General features: G+C 48.0%; 1 protein-coding gene and 1 long non-coding RNA gene across 21 annotated transcripts in view; both read left to right on the top strand.

Annotated features, from left to right (window-relative positions):
- Nucleotides 1-19346, top strand: part of Magi1 (membrane associated guanylate kinase, WW and PDZ domain containing 1) — a 595279-nt gene that overhangs the window by 58347 nt on the left and 517586 nt on the right. The gene's annotated exons all lie outside the window — the stretch shown is intronic.
- LOC144375086 (uncharacterized) lies at nucleotides 3738-9476 on the top strand. Its single transcript, XR_013434520.1, has 2 exons — nucleotides 3738-5377; nucleotides 6062-9476. It is a non-coding gene; the product is annotated as an uncharacterized LOC144375086 (long non-coding RNA).

Below are 19346 nucleotides of genomic sequence, written 5' to 3'. Positions count from 1 at the left end.
TCGGTGTTCTTAAGGGACAAAATGGCTAGTTTTTTTTTGTTGTTTGTTTGTTTTGTAGCAAAACCAGAATTGAATTCTACCTGGTCCCTTTCCTAGGATTAAATTTGAGTTTCAGAAATCAATTAATATTTAAAGAAGGTTCCTATTTTTGTAGACCTTTCTTTTTTTTTTTGGGTACCAGGGATTGAACCCAGGGGCATTCAACCACTGAGCCACATCCCCAGCCCTATTTTGTATTTTATTTAGAGTCAGGGTCTCACTGAGTTGCTAAGGGCCTCACTTTTGTTGAGGCTGGCTTTGAACTTGCAATCCTCCTGCCTCAGCCTCCTGAGCCACTGGGATCATAGGTGTGCCACCGCGCCCAACTACCTTTCCTTTTCAATATTCTTCATGCTCATTTGGAACAGGAAACAATCAACAACATTTAAATCATGTTTGCTTTAGACTATGGAAAGCAATTTTAGATGAAATGAATGCAACATATTTTATGGTGTTGCATTTGTGAGTTGCATTATGCTCTAAATGGATTGTTATCTTCAGTGGGTACATTTTTCCCCTAATTATATCAGTCATTCTGAAAATGAAAAGAACTTCAGAAAGCCAGACTTGATCCAAATCAATAATAGGTGCAATTATTGATAGATTGCTTTCTGAATGCCAAGTTCGTGCTAAGCAGTGTATACACCTTTCTTCTATTTATCCTCCCAAGATATTGTAATTATTATCCCCATTTAATGGATAATGAAATCAAGATATAGAACAGTTAATTAGCTGGGTACAGTGACCTGCACCTGTATCCCAGTGGCTGGAGAGGCTGAGGCAGGAGGATTGAGAGTTCAAAGTCAGCCTCAGCACTTACCAAGGCTCTAAGTAACTTAGCAAGACCCTGTGTCTAAAGAAAATACAAAAAAATAGGGCTGGGGTGTGGCTCAGTGGTTAAGTGCCTCTGAGATCAACTCCCAGTACCAAAACAAACTAACAAACAAGAACAAAACAAAAAAACACACTCACCAATGTTTAATAGATAAGTGGTAAAATTTCTCCTTTTGGTGTTTTTCTGCCCCCCCCCCCTTTTTTGGTCTTGCAGTTTTTTGGCAGATTGAACCCAGGTGTACTTTACCATTGAGTTACATCCCCCACCTCCACTCTCTTTTTTTAAATTTTGAGACAGGGATTTTCCAAGTTGCTGAGGCTGGCCTCCAACTTTCCATCCTTCTGCCTCAGCCTCCTCAGTAGCTGGAATTACAGGTGTGCGATTCCTCACTTGGCTTCCTTTCAGCTGCACTTTATCATTTGAACAGACCAAGCTGACTTAAGTCAGACCTTTCCTGGTCTCATTCCCCTTCTTTCTCTGCTGCTCATGGGAATGTTCAGTGGTTTGTTCCTCAGTTTTCCAGAGGAGAGCTGGGAGCTGCTTGGTCCTGCCAGGTGGCAGACTTGCAGACTCTGAGGCCATCAGATTGCAGTGCTGGAGGGGTGGCCTCCCCAGCCTCCACTGGGCCCTTGCCCACTTAGCCCCTGGAACAGCCCCCACCCCTTCTGCCCTTCCCCCACCCCTCCCCCTCCCCTACTCACCCCTCCCCCTCTGTCCCCCACCCCTCCCCCTCCTCCTTCCTTGGCTGGCCCCGCCTCCCCTGCTGGCCCCGCCTCCCCTGCTGGCCCCGCCTCCCCAGCTGGCCTCCCTTCCCCGTCCTGGGAGCCTTTTAAGGGGCTCCTTATCTGTCGTGCGGAGTGGGGGGGGGCTGGGGACCCCCTTGGACGTTGGCCACGACCTACAGACGGCCTGTGGGACCCCGCGTTCCCTGCAGGTGGGGAGCCCGCTGTCTGGTTGGCCTGGCTTTCCAGCAGTCCCTGAGGGGGGAGGAGGAGGTTTCTGTCCCTTGCCTGGTGGGGACCCGCTCTCACAGCCCCTCGTCTCCTCTCTTTCCTGGCCCTGGGCTCCAGTGGGGGGGACCCCAACTTGACGCTGTTTTTGGGAGTCTCACTGGGCCCTGCTGTTCTGAGGGGGATGAGCTGGGGAGTCTGAACCTTATTACAGCTAGTGTCCCCTATGACTTAGGGACGCCCAGGACATTTTAAAGTCCTTGTTTTATAGCACAGGCCTCCCTCCACCCCTGGCCTCTCCTCCAGCGGCGCCCAGGTAGGAGGGGTGAGAATGTGGGCAGAGGGCTGGGGCTTGAGCCTGTGTCCTGCTGTCTGCCAACCCTGCCCGCCTTAGGCTTCTCCTCTGTGCCGTGGGAACAAGCCAGTGGTCAGCTCGCTGTTATTGGTGAGCTCCAGTGAATTGGTACAGTCTCCACCATTGAGTACCTGCCACATAGTAAGTAGTAAATTAATGTTGATTTCATGGATTAAAAAAAGACAAACAAAATCAACTAACTGGTGTGGTGTCATCCCAGTGGCTCAGGAGGCTGAGGCAGGAGGATCGTGAGTTCAAAGCCAGCCTCAGCAAAAAGTGAGGCGCTCAGCAGCTCAGGGAGACCCTGTCTCCAAATAAAATACAAAATAGGGCTGGGGATGGGGCTCAGTGGTCAAGTGCCCCTGAGTTCAATCTCTGGTACGTCCCCTCAAAATAAATAAATAAATAAATAAAACTAGAGAGTTCTTGGAACTTGGGAAACCAGCTGTGCTCCTGGTACCATGCCAGCCTCTTAGGTGCATTGCCCCATGTGATCTGAACGACTAAGGGCAGATTGTCTCCATTTGCAGATGAGCTAGCGGATGCCTGGTAATTGGCAGTAATGGGATTGAATCACACATCTGTCTTCGCGCCCTGGACACGCTCTTTGGTTTTTCTCTTTTAGTCACAAGATACGGAAATTCAAGATTCCATAAGGTGCCAGGCGTTTCTGTGGTTGGAAGAAAAAAAAAAAAATCTTCCTCTGAATTCAGAGAAACCAGAAGTACCGAGATGCTTGGAACTGTTGGGGTGACCTTGAGCTCTTGAAGGTCGATCTTGGAGGAGAGAGCATGCTTTGTTATTTCTTGCATCTTGGGAGCTTCTCCATCAGAGGCTTCTTGCTGTCTGGGCTTGGCTGACCTAGCTAGGTGGGGATTACCCTGGGCTGCTTTGGCCAGGCTGCCCTTTGTCAATGGTTTAACATCTGAGGTTACTGAGGGGATTGCCAAGTTGCTGTCGATGATGTTTTGTGGAACGAAGGTTAGAGAATGGACGTGAAGATGACGAGTGACTCTGTCCTAAGCAAGGATGTTTTTGAGGAGAGGGTGCAACCCAGTTCATCACTGTGGGGTGAAAGTCATGGCCCTGTTCCCAGCTCACGTCTCTGCCAACTAGCACATGGTAGCTGTATTTTGCATACACCTTTGCTGTAAGGAGGAGTTTGAATAAAGCCCTTGGATTTGCACTTCTCACTGAAGTTCCTGCCTCCACTCAAATTTATTCTCTTCTCCCTTCCCCAATTCTCCCAGTTCTCGAGATGACCTCAAAGAAGTCTTCATTAGCTACTGATGTGCCTCAGAGTCCCCCTAATATTTGCTGATCTCTTCCTGTAGTTGAGAGTCCAGAGTTTTTAATGGAATCATTTTGCTTTCCTTATATTCGCTTTTAAAATCACCTTCTTTCTATAGCAGTTGGTTCTGTATGTCTGCATATAGATAGACCTGAAGGTTTCCACTTAAAAGTTCCCTGCAAAGTACATTTAATCACATAAAGAGGTTTTTTTTTTAAAATTTATTTTTATTTTTATTTTTATTTTTTTTTTAAGGTTAAGATTTGGGCTGGGTTTGTAGCTCAGTGGTAGAATGCTCACCTACTATGTACAAGGCCCTTGGTTCCATCCCTTATACCAGGAAAAAAATTAAAAAGGTTAAGGTAGAATAGTAGAGCCAGGCACAGTGACACACACCTATGATCCCAGCAGCTCAGGAGGCTGAGGCAGGAGGATTACAAATCTGAAGCCAGTCAGCAACTTAGCGAGGCCCTAAGCAACTCAGTGAGACCCTGACTCTAAATAAAATATAAAAAGGGCTGAGGATATTGTCCAGTGGTTAAGTGCCCCTGGGTTCAATCCCTGGTACCCCAAAACAAACAAGCAAACACCCCCCTCAAAAACAAAAACAACAACAACAAAACCCCAAAGATAGAATAGTAGACTTGGTCCTCTGTGACAGAGGTCGAGAGGATGGCGTGCAATTGAAAATGACGGAAGTTCTCTTACACACTGGACTAAACCCCCCTGAGCTTGTGGACTGGTCTCCTTTGACATGGGATGTTCTGTGCAGAGAACATTGACCTAACAGTTCCTCTGGTGCGGAGGTCGTCAGCGGAAAATCGTTTTCACCCTACATCTGTTTCTTGGCTAAGAAATTTACATGCAGTAGGTTTTGGCCTCTTTGGAAGGTTTTAGACGAGGATAATTACTCCCTGGGGCTTTGGTTGGCCAAGCTTGCTGGTCTCTGTGACGTGGTCCTTGATATCAGCAGCACCCAGAAATAGGCGAGTGGATGCAAGTGTTTCCAAAAAGCTTTTCTCATTTGAAAATATGTCTCTTTCTCCTGTGGCCTGGAAGTTCATATCTAGGGAATAGATATGAACAGAGAAACATCAAAAAGGGCCTTCTTAGCCGGGCGCAGTGGCCCATGCCTGTCATCCCAGTGGCTCTGGAGGCCGAGGCAGGAGGATGGCGAGTTCAAAGCCAGCCTCAGCCCAAAGTGAGGCCCTCAGCAACTCAGGGAGACCCTGTCTCTCAATAAAACACAAACTAGGGCTGGGGATGGGGCTTAGTGATTGAGTGCCCCTGAGTGCCATCCCCAGTACCCCAAAACAGAGGGGAGCTCCCTGAGGCTGGGGTGCAGCTCAGTGGTAGAGCACTAACCTAGCAGGGTCCTGGGTTTGATCCTGAGGCAGGGGTGATGAGGCATGCTTGCAGTCCCAGCTACTCAAGAGGCTCAGGCAAGAGGCTTGAGCCTGGGAGTTTGAGAGTAGCTTGAACAACATAGTCACCCTGGAAAAGAAAAGAGGGGCTTCCGGGAATCCCCCGAGAGTGACTCCTAGGTAAGCAATCTAAGTTGAGTAAGCACTCAAGGGTCTGAAGTTGGGAGAGGAAGGGGGAGTCAGAGAACCTGGCACACCTTGTCAGAACTGGGTGACATTTCCAAGGAGCCTCCGGAATGTCAGGGACAGGAGGAGGTTTTGTTTTTGGTGAGTACAAGGACATTCCTGTCTCTGTGATAGGAATCAGTGGTTCATTGTCCTCTCTAAGATTTCTTTCTTGCACTTACTTCCTGAGCCAGGCAGGTGGGGCCTGCGTGGTGTGTCAAGATGAGCCTCTTCTGTCCTCGGATTGTGGATCCAGTAAGGAAGTAACTTGCCTGTGGTTTGGTCTCTCCCAAGTCCTATGGATCTCTGGCACTTCAGGTAGTGACTGGGGGCAGAGATAGGCCGCGAATAAAGCCAAGGAAGGACACTGAAAGGCAGGGCTAAGAATTTCTGGGCCTCGTGGGTTAAGATATTGTGTTTACTTCTCCGTTTGCAGGTGGCTATTTTGCAGAGATGCTGTGGGATAAGGATTAACGTCAGTATCTTAAAAAATACAGACTGGGGATGGGACTCAGAGGTAGAGCATGCGCTTGACGTGTGTGAGGCCCACGGGGGAAAAATAGAGGACGAGGTTTACAGAGTGGCTCTGTGTCGGGTTTCAGGAGCGTGACTCGGTGCCCTTCAATTGAATCCCGGCTGAGCCACTTCCCAGACTCTCGGCCTCTGCCACCTTGGTTAAGCTTTATGAGCTGCATTTGTCAAACATGAGGAAGTGCTGACCTTTAGTGAACATATTTTATTAAGTGCCTGTTGTATCCCTTGCACTATGCCAGACCTTGAAGTAAAGAGATGTGTAACACAGGCCAGCCAGCCGGTACTGTGGTGCACGCCTGGAATCCCAGCAACTATGGAGGTTGAGATAGGAGGATCACAAGTTCAAGGCCAGCCTCGGCATCTTAGTGAGGCCTTAAGCCTTTTAGGGAGGCCCTATCTCTAAATAAAAAACCAAGAACACAACCTCTAAAAACTTCTAATTTATTTTTCTTTTTTCTTTTGAGACAGGGTCTGGCTGTGTTGCCCAGCTGGCCTCAAACTCCTGGGCTCAAGAGAGCCTCCTGTCTCAGCCTCCCGAGCATTTGGGACTGCAGGTGCCAGGACATTTTGATGTTATAGAGCTTATCTTCCTACATGAGTGACTTGGAAAAGCCATTTGGGGGGTGGGGTGCAGCTCCTGGAGGAACTTCAATGTGATTGAAGAATTCAGTTCAGAGTGATTTGTGTCCATAAGGACAAACAAGGGCCAAACTACTTGCTTCCTAATGCTGAAACTTTTCGTATGAGAAAAATAGAAGAAAAGCAGCTTCATTTGAACCCAGGGATGCTTCACCACTGAGCACATCCCCAGCCCTTTTTATTTTTTATCTATAGACAGGGCTTTGCTAAATGGCTGAGGCTGGTTTTGAACTTGTGATCTTCCGATCTCTGCCTCCCAAGTCGTTGGGATTACAAGCAGGGGGCCACGTGCCCCGCTGAAAAACAACTTCTTGATGGATGTTTTGCCCAAGTTAAATCACAGAAACTGTCCCAAGTGGACACATGACCTTCTCCAATTCACTGAGCCGATGGCTCCGGCTCCTGAACTCTTGGTGCTAACCACACAGGTTTTTTTTCCAACCTGCTTTCTTTACCAAACAATGGAACATTCCTGATGTTTATCTGGCAGAATCTTAGGACTGTCTGGGGAAGAAGGACAAAAGTGTGTCTTTACTGGAAGCTTGTGATTTGGAACATGTGAAGTGGCGTGGGTAGTTCTGCCCTGTGGGCCCTGCTCGGGACCAGACTGGGTGTGGGGATCCCGTTGTAAGGCATAGTCCTTCCTATATCTGCCACGTCTCTAGAAGGCCCAATGTTAGTATTATGTCCCAAGATGCCCCCCATAGCCTCCATCCGAAAGCCTTTCTGAATGACAGACAGCCATGTTGGACGCACAGTGACTTTCAGCAGGCTTTTGTTTTTTACATTGTCCTTAATTTACCTAAAGAATCTTTAGGATCAGGGTCATTTATTCTCTGATCCAGTTTTATTTTATTCACGGATACCTGTTCCTTGTTAGGTGAGTAGAAAATAACAGCAGCCGTGACCACCTGGGGAGGGGGAGAGTTAGTCAGCTTGGTGTGGCCAGGACCCACCTTCCTGGTAAGAGCCATCCAGAGGGTGTCTGGGGCTCGCCCTTCCCCTCACTCTGTTGTTCTGGGCCTGAGGCAGGAGCAGGGCCCGGGGCAGTAGACCCTGGTGGAGGAAAGCGGTGCACCCTCCAGGTAGCCAGGAAGCAGAGAGGGAGGGAGGAGCCAGGGACAGAGGTGCAGTCCCCGAGGCACACCCCTAGTGACCCTGCAGCCAGACCCCCCTAGTGTGAGGGAGCAGACCCCTCTACAAACCCTGATTCTTGCCATCAGGTCGGAACGATTTCAGACATGATGCTCAGAGTGACAGGAATGAGTTCATCAAAAGGACAGGAAAAAGGACAGAGACACTCTCAGGGGAGAGAGTGGGTCCTCTCACAGAGGAGAGGGGCCATGTGCCTCTCTGCGCTCCAGTTTTATTGGGGAACCCAGAGAACTTTCCAGAGAGTCCCGCCCAGGTCCACCTCTTGACTTTTGACTGACAGCAGGATGACATCAAGTTTTCAAGTCCCCATTGTTGGGGCAACTCTAGGTCACTTTGGCCCCTGCTGACTGGTTCTAACTGGATTCTCACCCCTGCATTCTTACAGAGTTTGTGGTTAGGGGGAACTATCCTTAACGCCCAGAGTTTCAGGATCTGGTCACAAGTCCCCTGGGCTCCTCCCATTGACATTATCCTGGGCCTGCGTTTCTCCTGCAGGGAACAGGCCATCTGCTGAGGAATGTGACACGTCCTGTCCACAGAGGGAGGCCAGGCAGGGCTGCAGGTGAACTGCTTCTTGAAAAAGAAAGCACGTGGGGGTCAGCACCCTGGGCCCATTTTATGGAATCACTCTCTTACCCCCATGTTCCCACCCTCCTCATCTGTCTGTCTCCTGACACTTACAGACTGATATGTCTTTGTGAAGCCTCTTCAATGTCTGAAAATCATCTACCTTGAGTTCCCCCATCCTCATCTGTGTCTCCCCTAACACCAGCAAGTCATCAAATTATTAATCCATCAAATGGATGAATTCACCAATTAGGTCACCATCGCGTCACTCCCCGTGTTAATTATGGGAGCTTTTGAGGGGACACCTCATATCTCCGCTTTAACAGGATGAGATGATGAACCGAATGAATCCAAAGAGGTGAGAAGAACTGTGTCCTGGGCAGGTAGTACCCAGCTCAGGGTGACTTTTCTTTCCATAAATATATGCTGAATAATTCTCTTGTTTTCTTTTCCCCAGGTTCGGGGGGAGGATCCTGGATTGAACCCAGGGGTGCTTAACCACTGAGCCCCATCCCCAGCCCTTTTTATATTTTATTTAGAGACAGGGTCTCTCTGAGTTGCATGAGGCCTCCCTAAATTGCTGAGGCTGGCTTTGAACTCATCATCCTCCTGCCTCAGCCTCCTGCTAGATTACTGGCAGGTACCCCTGCTCCCTGCTATGCTGAGTCAATCTTTGGGCCCAGAGAAATTAGTTTCCTGGCTGTTGGTCCTCAATGCAAAGAGTCTGCTGTGGGGTAAACCAGATCCTCCCTTCTTGTCTCTGGAAACCCAGCATCTTGGAGGTTCCAAACAGGAAAGGAACTTAATTGACTTACCTCTCCCCTGGCCTATCAGCTGGCCTCCATGTCAGGCCACCTGGGCGCGTGCTGCCCATCGACTAGAAAGCATGGATGGATCCCTGCCCACCAGGAACTTAGAGTTGAGCCACAAGCTACAGAATGTCAATAGGGCCGACTCTCCTTAGTAGGCAGGGAAGGAGTCTTCGCCACAGGGGCATTTGAACTCATTTCTCAGAATGTTCTTTGTTTATGGCCCCATGGGAGCAAGGATCGGGAATTATACGATAACAAAGGTGGAGGAACGACAGGGAGAAGTGGGAGAAAAGAAAATTGGTGAAGGGTTCTGGGAAGCCACCTCCTTGCACAGTTCTGCTGGAGGAAAGTAGGGTGTGTACTTGTGAGGTCAGCGAGCTCTTTGATTCCAGCTCCAGATGGGGTGATTTTCTCTTTTCTGATTGTAGGAAAAAATACTGTCATGAAATTATGATTCGAGGGCGGGACTTGCTTCTCGGTGGTCAGAGAGCGCCTAGCACGTGCGAGGCCCCGGGTTCGATCGTCAGCACGGTAGAAAAATAAATCAATAGGGCCTGGGGGGGGGTGGCTCAGTGGTAGAGCGCTTGCCTGGCTTGCATGGGGCACTGGGTTGGATCCCCCGCACCACATTACAAAAATAAAAAACCAATAAAGGCATGGTGTCCATCTACAACTAAAAAAAATATTTCAGAATAAATAAATAAAACCAAGGTACTGTGCTCATCTACAATTAAATTTTTTTTTTTTTTTTAAATCATGATTAGGTGCCTTTTTTTTTAAAAAAGAAAAATCCCTTTGGAGTCCTTAAATGGGACAGCCCTCCTTTCTGCTTTGGGACTGGAGGGGCCAGTGACGTGCTGATCTTCTTGGAACTGTTTGTGTCCGTCAGTTTTCTAGAAACCACTCTAAAGATAGATGTCTGCTCACCCTGCCCCCAGCGCTCCTCTCCAAAGATGTCAGAATGCTGCTGAGGAATCTCTGAAATGTGAACTCTGACTTGCTTCCTGAGGTTCAGTCTGGAGGTTTTCTCAGCCCAACGCTCAAGCAGAACTGTCTGGGCGTGGCTCCTTCTTATCTACCACCTCCAGAATCCAGGGTCTGAGGCACATCAGCTTGACTGGCTGATCACCCATTTGGGGTGGTGTGTGTGTGTGTGTGTGTGTGTGTGTGTGTGTGTGTGTGGCGGGTAAGGGGACTGAACCCAGGAGCACTCAACCACGGAGCCCACTCCCCAGCCCTGTTGTGTATTTTATTTACAGACAGGGTCTCACTGAGTGGCTTAGGGCCTCACTCAGTTGCAGAGGCTGAGGGCCTTGCTTTTCCTGAGGCTGGCTCTGAACTCTGCATCCTCCTGCCTCCGCCTCCTGAGCCACGGGGATTCCAGGGGTGTGCCACTGTGCCCGGCAAGTTGGAAATATTCTTGACATGGAACCAAATGAAGATGTTGGATAACCCAACCCAGCCCAGAGTTCAAGGATCCTGGCCTTTTGGAGCTGCCAAGCTTCTCAGAAACTTCTAGAGACTTTGAAGTCTTATTTGTGCTTTGGCAATTGGGAAACGCCATTTTTCTCACTAGGACCCTGAGCAATTGGCTTTCTACTTCATGTATGTGAGCCAAATTACCCAGAACCCTGTTCCCTATGATGGTTGGAAGTAAGTCTAGCCATGTGGCTAAGGGCATTTACAGCAGGCTTACCTTTGCTTCTCTGGGGACCACTGCAGGGCTTGCCCTGTGCTATTTTGTGCCAAGACACTACATACATAACCTTGCCATTGCAGCAAACCCCGGGCACCGTGTTTTCTGATGATGCAGTGCATGTATGTCTCCTTGATGCCACAATGACCAAGTGGCACTTAATTGAGTAGAAACGTAGTTTCAAATACTGCCGAGCTGAACTTTGAAGGCTAAAATGATTTCTTCTTAGAGTTATTTCTGCACGTCAAGAGTATTGAATTAGTTTCAGAATGTCTTCTTCTGTGCTAATTTTTTTTTTTTCCCTGTACAAGTCTGAAAACCTGGGTTTAGACTTCAGGTTTTTATGGAAGGCTTTCCTTGTTTTTTGGATAAGTGGGGAGGGAGAGGGAGGCCATCTGGTAAACACGTATGTCACAGTGAAGAATTTGCCACCAAGTCAGCCCACCTGGATCAGAGACGCCAGCTCATGTACCTAGATCCTGGCAGCAACCAAGCAGCTCCTGGTGAGGGACTGCCTTGTCCCTGGAGGTGACTAACATCCTGACCTGTCCTCTGCTGATGAGTTTTATGAAGTTTTGGACTTTGTGTGAGCAGATTCCTTTTGTATTTATTTATTCATTTTTCTTTCTGGTCCTGGGGACTGAACCCAGGGTTGCTTAACCACGGAGCCCCATCCCCAGGCCTTTTTATATTTTATTTAGAGACAGGGTCTCACTGAGTTGCTTAGGGCCTCGCTAAGTTGCTGAGGCTGGCTTTGAACTTGGCGATCCTCCTGCCTCAGCCTCTAGAGCCCCTGGGATGACAGGTATGTGCCACCGTGCCCGACTTTTTTTATTGTTCTTATTTTTTTCCCCACCATTATGTTGGGGGTTTGTCCATGTTACATATAGCCATAGTTCATTCGTTTTGATTTCTGTATCTTTTTATAACATGCATATATTTACATTTCATTATGTGTTCTACTTTTGATGACATTTCTGTGGTGTGTAATTTGGGACTATTATGAATGGCATTTTTGTGATGATGGCCTGAGGTGTCTTTCCTCTCTCTGGGGTACGTCCTGGAGTGGAACGCAGTACCTGGCCAGAGAGTAGCATTGATCTAATTCCCATTGATCATCCCATTCTGTGTTCTGGTCATTCCAGTTCACATTCCCAACAGAAGTCTATAAGTTTCCGTCACTTAATATCCTTGCCAGCACATGGTAAGGACGCTCTTTTAATTTTAGCCTTCTAAAAGGATGTCTGCTCTCAATTATTTAAATTGACGGGTTTCACTAAAAAGAGATGCGTGGAAAAAACTCTGAATGAGTTTGGTTTAAACCCCCGTTGAAAGACTACTGGGCGATTGTTTGGGACCTTAACTGATGGTCAGGCAGCCTTCTTAGACCCCTGTCTCTGGAATCTTACCAGGGTCCGAATGCCCGTGGCCTACCCTATAAAACTGCAATTATTCAGCCTCTCTGGGTCTTAGTCTCTTCATCTGCAAAATGGGAATCTCTTATTTTTTCTTTTGGTACTGGGGATTGAACCCAGGGGTGCTCAACCACTGAGAAACACCCCCCTGCCCATTTAAATTTTTTTATTTTGAGACAGGGTCTCTCTAAGTTGATTAGGGCCTCAGTAAGTTGCTGAGGCTGGCCTCGAACTCACGATCCTCCTGCCTGGACCTCCTGAGCCGCTGGAATTATCGGCGTGTGCCACCACACAAAGCCCAGGAGGGAAGAGTCTTTCAGTTATCCCACCCCAGAGCCCAGAGTCATTATTACAAAGAAGCCATGGGGTCCCTCTGAGTCACAGGAAGAAGAGGGTGGTGGCACCGCTTTGGAGCGCTCCTCTATTTATTTTGGTTTATCTATTTTTAGGGGAAATGACATTTTTGCAACCGAGACCATGAGATGTCACCACCTGACGTCTCCTTCCAGGAACTGCCTGGTGTTTGATGTTGGGGTGTCTCTGTGGGGTGAAGGATGGCCTGTTTGGGGCCCAGCAGACGTAAACATGCCTGGGGCCCAGGGTGGCTCTGGAGGTGTGTGTCTGTGACCTTCAGCCTGTGCCTCGAAGCCTGTGTCTTCCTTTGTCACCTCCCCTTTTTGGAGACAAAGCAAACCCTGCAGCAGGGCGGATACTGTGCCTGGAGCCAGGGTCAAGGCTGACATTGTCCCCTCTCTGCAGTTGCTGGGTGACTGACAGTGGCCCTGCCAGGGCCCCCAGGTTGACATTTCTGACATTTGAGGGACACCTCCAGAAGTGAAATCTGATGGGAAGAAGACCAGGAGTCCTCAGATCAATCTGCTCTGGCGGGAAGGTGGGAGGCATTTCAGGGAGGGAAAGGCAGAGGCAGCGGATAGGGTGTCACACGTCCTCTGTGGCACCCGGGTTTCCCAGCCCCCGCTCCTGGGTCCTCGGGGGGGACTCCTTCCTGCAGGCTCCTTGATACCGTCCCTCTGAGAGTCACCTTCCTCTGCGTCACACAGACATCCTGAGAAGCCGGACCCAGAGGCTAGGAGGGTGGCGGCCTTGTGTCACATTGACACCAACTTGTCCCTGGTGGAATTTCATTTGTGATCCCTTGAAATTTTTATGATTTTTTTTTTTGATACCAGGGATTGAACCACTGAGCCCCATCCCCATCCCCATTTCATCCTTTACTTAGAGTTGCTTTGGGCCTCGCTAAGTGGCTGAGGCTGGCTTTGAACTCACGATCCTCCTGCCTCAGCCTCCCAAGCCACGGAGATGACCAGCATCCACCACCATGCCAGATGAGGTTATTTTTATTAGTTCAAAAATCATGTACCTGAAACTGAGACGTGGTGCTGCAGGCCTGCAATCCCAGTGACTCGGGAGGCTGAGGCAGGAGCATCGAAAGTTTGAGGCCACCCTCGGCAATTTAGCCAGGCCCTAAGCAACTCGGCGAGACCCTGTCTCTCCATAAAATGCAGAAAAGGGCTGGGGCTGGGGCTCAGTGGGTTCAATCCTGGTCACCCCCCCACCCCTCCACCCCCTGCCAAAATCAATCACTTGGAAGGGCTGACCAGGCGGCCCAGGCTGCGTGGGGGCTGCAGGGCTGGTCAGGGCCTGGCTTTCTTCCCTCGCAGCTTGGTTCTAGCTGGCTTGATGCCTGGGAGCTGCCTTTCTTTCCCACAAAGTAGCTTCTGAGCAAAACTGTGGGAAACAAATGACTTCAGAGGTTTTCTAGCAACAAAAGTGCAAACTCTAACAAATTTCATCTGGCCCCAGAACGTGATTACCCCAAATCTTGAAAATATTTTCTTAGAGGATTATTCCCCTAAGGTTGTTAATCTGAGCAGGATCCAGGCCTAATGGGCCCGACTTTCCACCCGGGTGGCGATGGAGGCTTGTGCGTGAAGAGTGCCGGAACGTGGGGGTGGAGGCCGACACATTTCTCTGGCGGAAATGAAGTCATTTAATTTAATATCATAGCTGCCAGGGGGACCCTATCGTTTCCGGAAACGGAATGCCAGTTCCCACAGCCAAGAGGTATCCTGAAAAGTCTTCAGCAGGCAGCCCTCAGGTTTTCGGAGCCTGGAACATTTATGGAATGGTGTCTGTCTAGAAGATTCTTTCCAGATACATGTGATGGCAGCATTATCGGTTTCTCTCTTTGAGTGGCTCCTATTTGGAGACCATTTCACAGTTGGGTGTTACAGAGGGGCAGCAGGCTGGAATGTTTCTGGGTTGAGGTTATTGTCTGAGAAAGGCTTATCTGGCCCCTGAGCCAGGCACAGCCAAAAGAAGACAGACCTTCATTTGTTGGCTGCAGGAGGAATGCTGACTGTCAGCCTCCCTGGCTATACCTGCAGGGCTGGTTTCCCCTGTGGGAACTCACTGCCTGGCTCTTTTTCTTTCTTTCTTTTTTTTTTTTTTTGGTACTGGGGATTGAACCCAGGGGCCCTCCACCACTGAGCCCCAGCCCCAGCCCTATTTTGTATTTTATTTAGAGACAGGGTCTCACTGAGTTGCTTAGGGCCTCCCTTTTGCTGAGGCTGGCTCTGAACTCCCCATCCTCCTGCCTCAGCCTCCCCAGCTGCTGGGATGACAGGCCTGCACCACTGATCCCAGCTGCTGCCCAGCTCTTCACTCAGGGGGTACTTGCTGAGCCCCAGAGGTGACTGGGTTCAGAGCTACTGAGGTTTCTGTCCTTCTCTCGCTGGTTAAGTCCCAAGTATGTGTGTAATCTCTCTTAAGCTGGTGGAGTCAAAACTTGGCTTAGCACCGGGCCCATTCTCCTGGAGCATATTTTAGATAAGGCTGGAACAAATGCCTTGCTGGGCCTTAGCCAGCCTCAGATACAGAGGAGCTTTATCTTAGCTCACAAAGAGAGGTGTTTGCTTTAAATTGCCAGCCTTCTTGCAAACAGGCCCGAAGGTAGAAAGAGAGCCTTCTTTATTGACCTCACCTGGTTGGGCATTTTGTACCAAGTGATCTATCTGGAAGCCCAGAGACGGTGACCTTGACTCCCTGGGTAATGAGTGGAGTTTTTAGATTTTTTTCTTTGGCATTGCCGTCTTGAAAATAACACAGGCAGCTAGTCTGTTAGAATCCCAGGCCACCTTGTGGGACCTCTCAGTGAGCCTCAGTTGTCTCATCTGTAGAAAGGGATCCCCCCTGCAGCAGTGGTGCATGCTGTAATTCCAGCGGCTGTGGAGGCTGAGGCAGGAGGATGGTGAGTTCGAGGCCAGCCTCAGCAATTTAGCAAGGTCCTAGGCAATGCAGCAAGACCCTGTCTGTAAATAAAGTTTACTCTAAATAAACTATAATAAAGGAGGTGGCTCAGTGGTTAAGTGCCCCTGGGTTCAATCCCTGGTACAAAAAACAAAAGGAGGTGGGGAGGGAATAATGCTAATAGCACTCAACTCGTAGGATTAAATGAAAGAGTTAATATTTGTAGTCCTTAGAATAGAACCTGGGGCAGGCTAAGTGTTTCACAAATATTCATCAATGAAAATAAACCACGGGAAATACTTTGTATCATCGATGATGTGAAGCGCTACTGCTATTTATGTGTTCTTTCTGGTTGCCGAATATTCTGACACACAAACATTCATCTTTACAGCAAATGAATCGTGGGTTTTTTTTTTTTTTTTTTTTTTTGGTATGAAGGTTCAAAAAAAAAAATTTTTTTTTTTTTTTAAATCTTTCTTTTAAATGTACTGCCCTTGCTGTTCTTCCTGTTCCCTTTGCAGAGCAAAAGTATCGGAAAAAAACAAGTGCAAGCCCTTCCTCACCCTATTGGTCTGCTCATGGTCAAAAACAGGAATTGTGAGTCATGGACACCAAATTAACAGGAATGGGCCAAGGTTGCAGGACATCCTTGACAGATGCACACACGTGGACCAGGTGTGGACACAGCATTCTTACCTGGGGATCACGGGTCCTGAAAGGTCTATGGGTAGGAATTTGGAGACCTTCCTACTTTTTTTTTTTTTGTACCAGGGGATGAACCCAGGGGCACTTAAAACACTGAGCCACATCCCCAGACTTTTTTTAAAAAAATATTTTGTTTATTTAGTTGTAGTTGGACACAATAACTTTATTGTATTTTTATGTGGTGCTGAGGATCAAACCCAGGGCCTCGCATGTGCTAGGCAAGCGCTCTACCGCTGAGCCCCATCCCCAGCCCTTTTTGTATTTTATTTAGAGACAAGGTCTCACTGAGTTGCTTAGGACCTTGCTAAGTTGCTGAGGCTGGCCTCCAACTTGGGATCCTCCTGCCTCAGCCTCCCCAGCTGAGATTACAGGTGCGTGCTGCCCCACTGGGGGGCTTACCTCTACATTTTCATTGATGTATAACTGAGCTAGAATCTTTCCTTTTCAGTTGTAGGTCATAAACCACAGTGTCATGAGCAATACTCACAACTTGGTTATCAATAGGAATCTTAGGGGCTGGGGCTGAGGCTCAGTGGCAGAGCACTTGCCTAGCATGCGTGAGGTACTGGGTTCGATCCTCAGCACCACGTACAAATACATAAATAAAATAAAGGCATTCTGTCCATCCACCCACAACTACAAAGAAAATGAAAAAAATAGGAATCTTAGATATTTTAATATGTCATAGACTCAAATGAATAAGTATGCTCATCACTATTTAGAAATTACACGAGTTGTTAGACTCACCTCTGTGATATATGGTTTTTCATGCCTTCAATAACAAAAAGCATTGCAGTACAAACATTTATTTTACAAATATTTTATTACTATTTCAGTATAATTGGTTCCTTTTGTATTTTTACACATTTTCCTTTACTCATTGGTAACATTCCTCTGAGAAATGCCTATGGAGCTTCACCAGACTAACGATGGTGCAAAGAAAGACACAGCAGTTGTAAAACTGAAAGCTTTAACTGATTGGAACCCCCAAAGCAGCCATGTCTAGTAGAAGCACAATGTGAACCCTATGCAATTTAAAATTTTCTAGTATTTTTTTTTTTTTAGCTACTGGGGATTGGACTCAGGAGCACCCGATCACTGAGTCCCATCCCCAGCCCTATTTTGCATTTTATTTAGAGACAGGGTCTCCCTGAGTTGCTTAGGGCCTCACTAAGTTGCTGAGGCTGGCTTTGAACTCTTGATCCTCCTGCCTCAGCCTCCCGAGCCTCTGGGATTACAGGCATGTGCCATTGTACCTGGCTAGTAACTATTTTAAAAAGAGTATAAAGGAAAAGGTGAAATGATTTTTTTACAGGATGCTTCGTTTGAGTGAATATGTAGAATATTGTCATTTTGTTAGGTTGGTCAGTTGGGCATGAGCAGGTGGATAATGAAGGGCAGACATCAGGCCTGTGTACCAAGAAGAATCCAGGAGTCATAAAACTGAAGTCCTGGGGAACTGTGTCTAAACAGGTAAGCTTTGGGGAATGAGATCGGGAAAGCCCCATGTTCCCCACGCCTGTAATCCCAGCAGCTCGGGAGGCTGAGGCAGGAGGATTGTGAATTTGAGGCCAGCCTCAGCAACTTAGGAAGGACCTAAGCAACTCAGTGAGACGCTGTCTTTAAATTAAAATAATAATAATAAAGGGCTGGGGATGTGGCTCAGTGGTGAAGAGCCCTTGGGGGTTGAATCCCTGGTACCAAAAAAAAAAAAAAAAAAGAAAGAATTATAATCCCTTGAAGGGATTATCACTTAAAATCCTGGGGACCCTAACTAAAACAGATAAACATGAGAGCAGTTGACGGTGGTATATCAAGGATCACTGTCGTTTCCAGAAGAATGCCCTCCTAATGTCTTGCAGGCAACCCTCTCTTATTACTGAAACTGTGTTTCAACCACCCTGTCAACCAGCAGGTCAGAACCTGTCACAGAGAGAGCTGGCTGAAGACTACCCACAATGGCTTATACCGGCTGAGGGGGGACAGGGAGGTCAAGGCAAGAGCGCAGGACTCAGGTGCCTTAACAACCCTACCCCGTGAATACCACATCGTCCTCTCTTCTTATGATGATGTACACACCTGTAATTCCAGCTACTAGGGAGGCTGAGGCAGAAGGATCATAAGTTGGAGGCCAGCCTCGGCAAGTTAGTGAGATCCTATCTCAAAAAATAAAAAGAGCTAGCGGGTGTGGCTCAGTTAGAAATGCATCCTGGGCAAGAAAGGAGTCATTTACCAGGTGTGGAATTCTTTCTTCATGCTGACGATCTGATAAAATCAGGCCTGCCTTTTACACTTGATTTGGAGGCAACAACTTCCCTGATAATCCTGGTGCATTTAGCCAAATGCCATTGAAAATGTGGATGCATGTGATTCCAAACACAAAGCAAACGTTCTGTGCTCTGCTTTTCTCAACCTGCGTAAATGAAGATGAAATAAAACCAGAATTGGAATTCCAAGGCCATAGAGGCCACATGACCAGTCCTAAGGGGTCCCCTGAGGCTGCTCACCTGTTAGCCCTGCTGCTCCAGAGCCCAGTGCAGAACCTGCCCCAGGAGAGCTGGGGGCAGGGGGCTGAGCAGGGCACATTAACTCATGAAGTTCTGTTTTTGGTTCTGCAGATATTCAATGAAATCGACACTCATGAATTAAGATAGTCTGGAAGCAATAGTCTAGAGTTTTTTTTTTAATATATTGATTGATACCAGTGGATATTATAATTTTTATGTCAGCATCATAGTTTTTTTTTTTTTTTTTTGGTACTGAGGATTGAACCCAGGGGCACTCGACCACTGAGCCCCATCCCCAGCCCTATTTTGTATTTTATTTAGAGACAGGGTCTCACTGAGTTGCTTAGGGCCTCACTTTTGCTGAGGCTGGCTTTGAACTGGAGATCCTCCTGCCTCAGCCTCCCAAGATGCTGGGATGACAGGTATGCACCACCCCGCCTGGCTTCAGCCTTGTGTTCTTACTTATCAGAATGAATTAACATGATTGTATTGTGCCATCTAATTCTACATTACGTACTATACATTTTGATAGCTGTTCACATCCAGGACAGGGGGACAAATGGGTGAAGCTGCAGAGCCTGCCCTTTCCCTACTGGGATTTGTGAGGGAGGGGCCTGTTTGGACCTCCTGGAGGGACCCCCACCATCCTGTCCCTCTTGATAAGGCTGACCACAATACCCATCAGCTTCTGGGGCTCTCCTGACTCCAGGGGATCCTAGCCCTTGGAGAGGTGGGTTTTGCAGGCCAGTGGGGGATGGGGGTGGGGGTGGGGATGATTTGTCCTTTCCTTTGGGGGGGGCTGCGGAGGGATTTACAAATTCTTGGAAAGATTCTGGTTTATTTTCCTTGGGGAATCTTTTGGCATCAGAATGGAGTCTGATTTACACAGGGATTTTGTTTTTGTATCTATTTGTTTGTTTATTTTGACTCTTTATTATTTTAACTCTGACAGTGTCTTTTGGATGGGGTGGGGTGGCTGCGGGACAC

This window comes from Ictidomys tridecemlineatus, chromosome 2, assembly GCF_052094955.1.
Source record: "Ictidomys tridecemlineatus isolate mIctTri1 chromosome 2, mIctTri1.hap1, whole genome shotgun sequence".
NCBI classification, from domain to species: Eukaryota; Metazoa; Chordata; class Mammalia; order Rodentia; family Sciuridae; genus Ictidomys; species Ictidomys tridecemlineatus.
The sequence above is the reverse complement of the archived record's forward strand: the minus strand, read 5'-3'. Positions and strand labels throughout refer to the sequence as shown.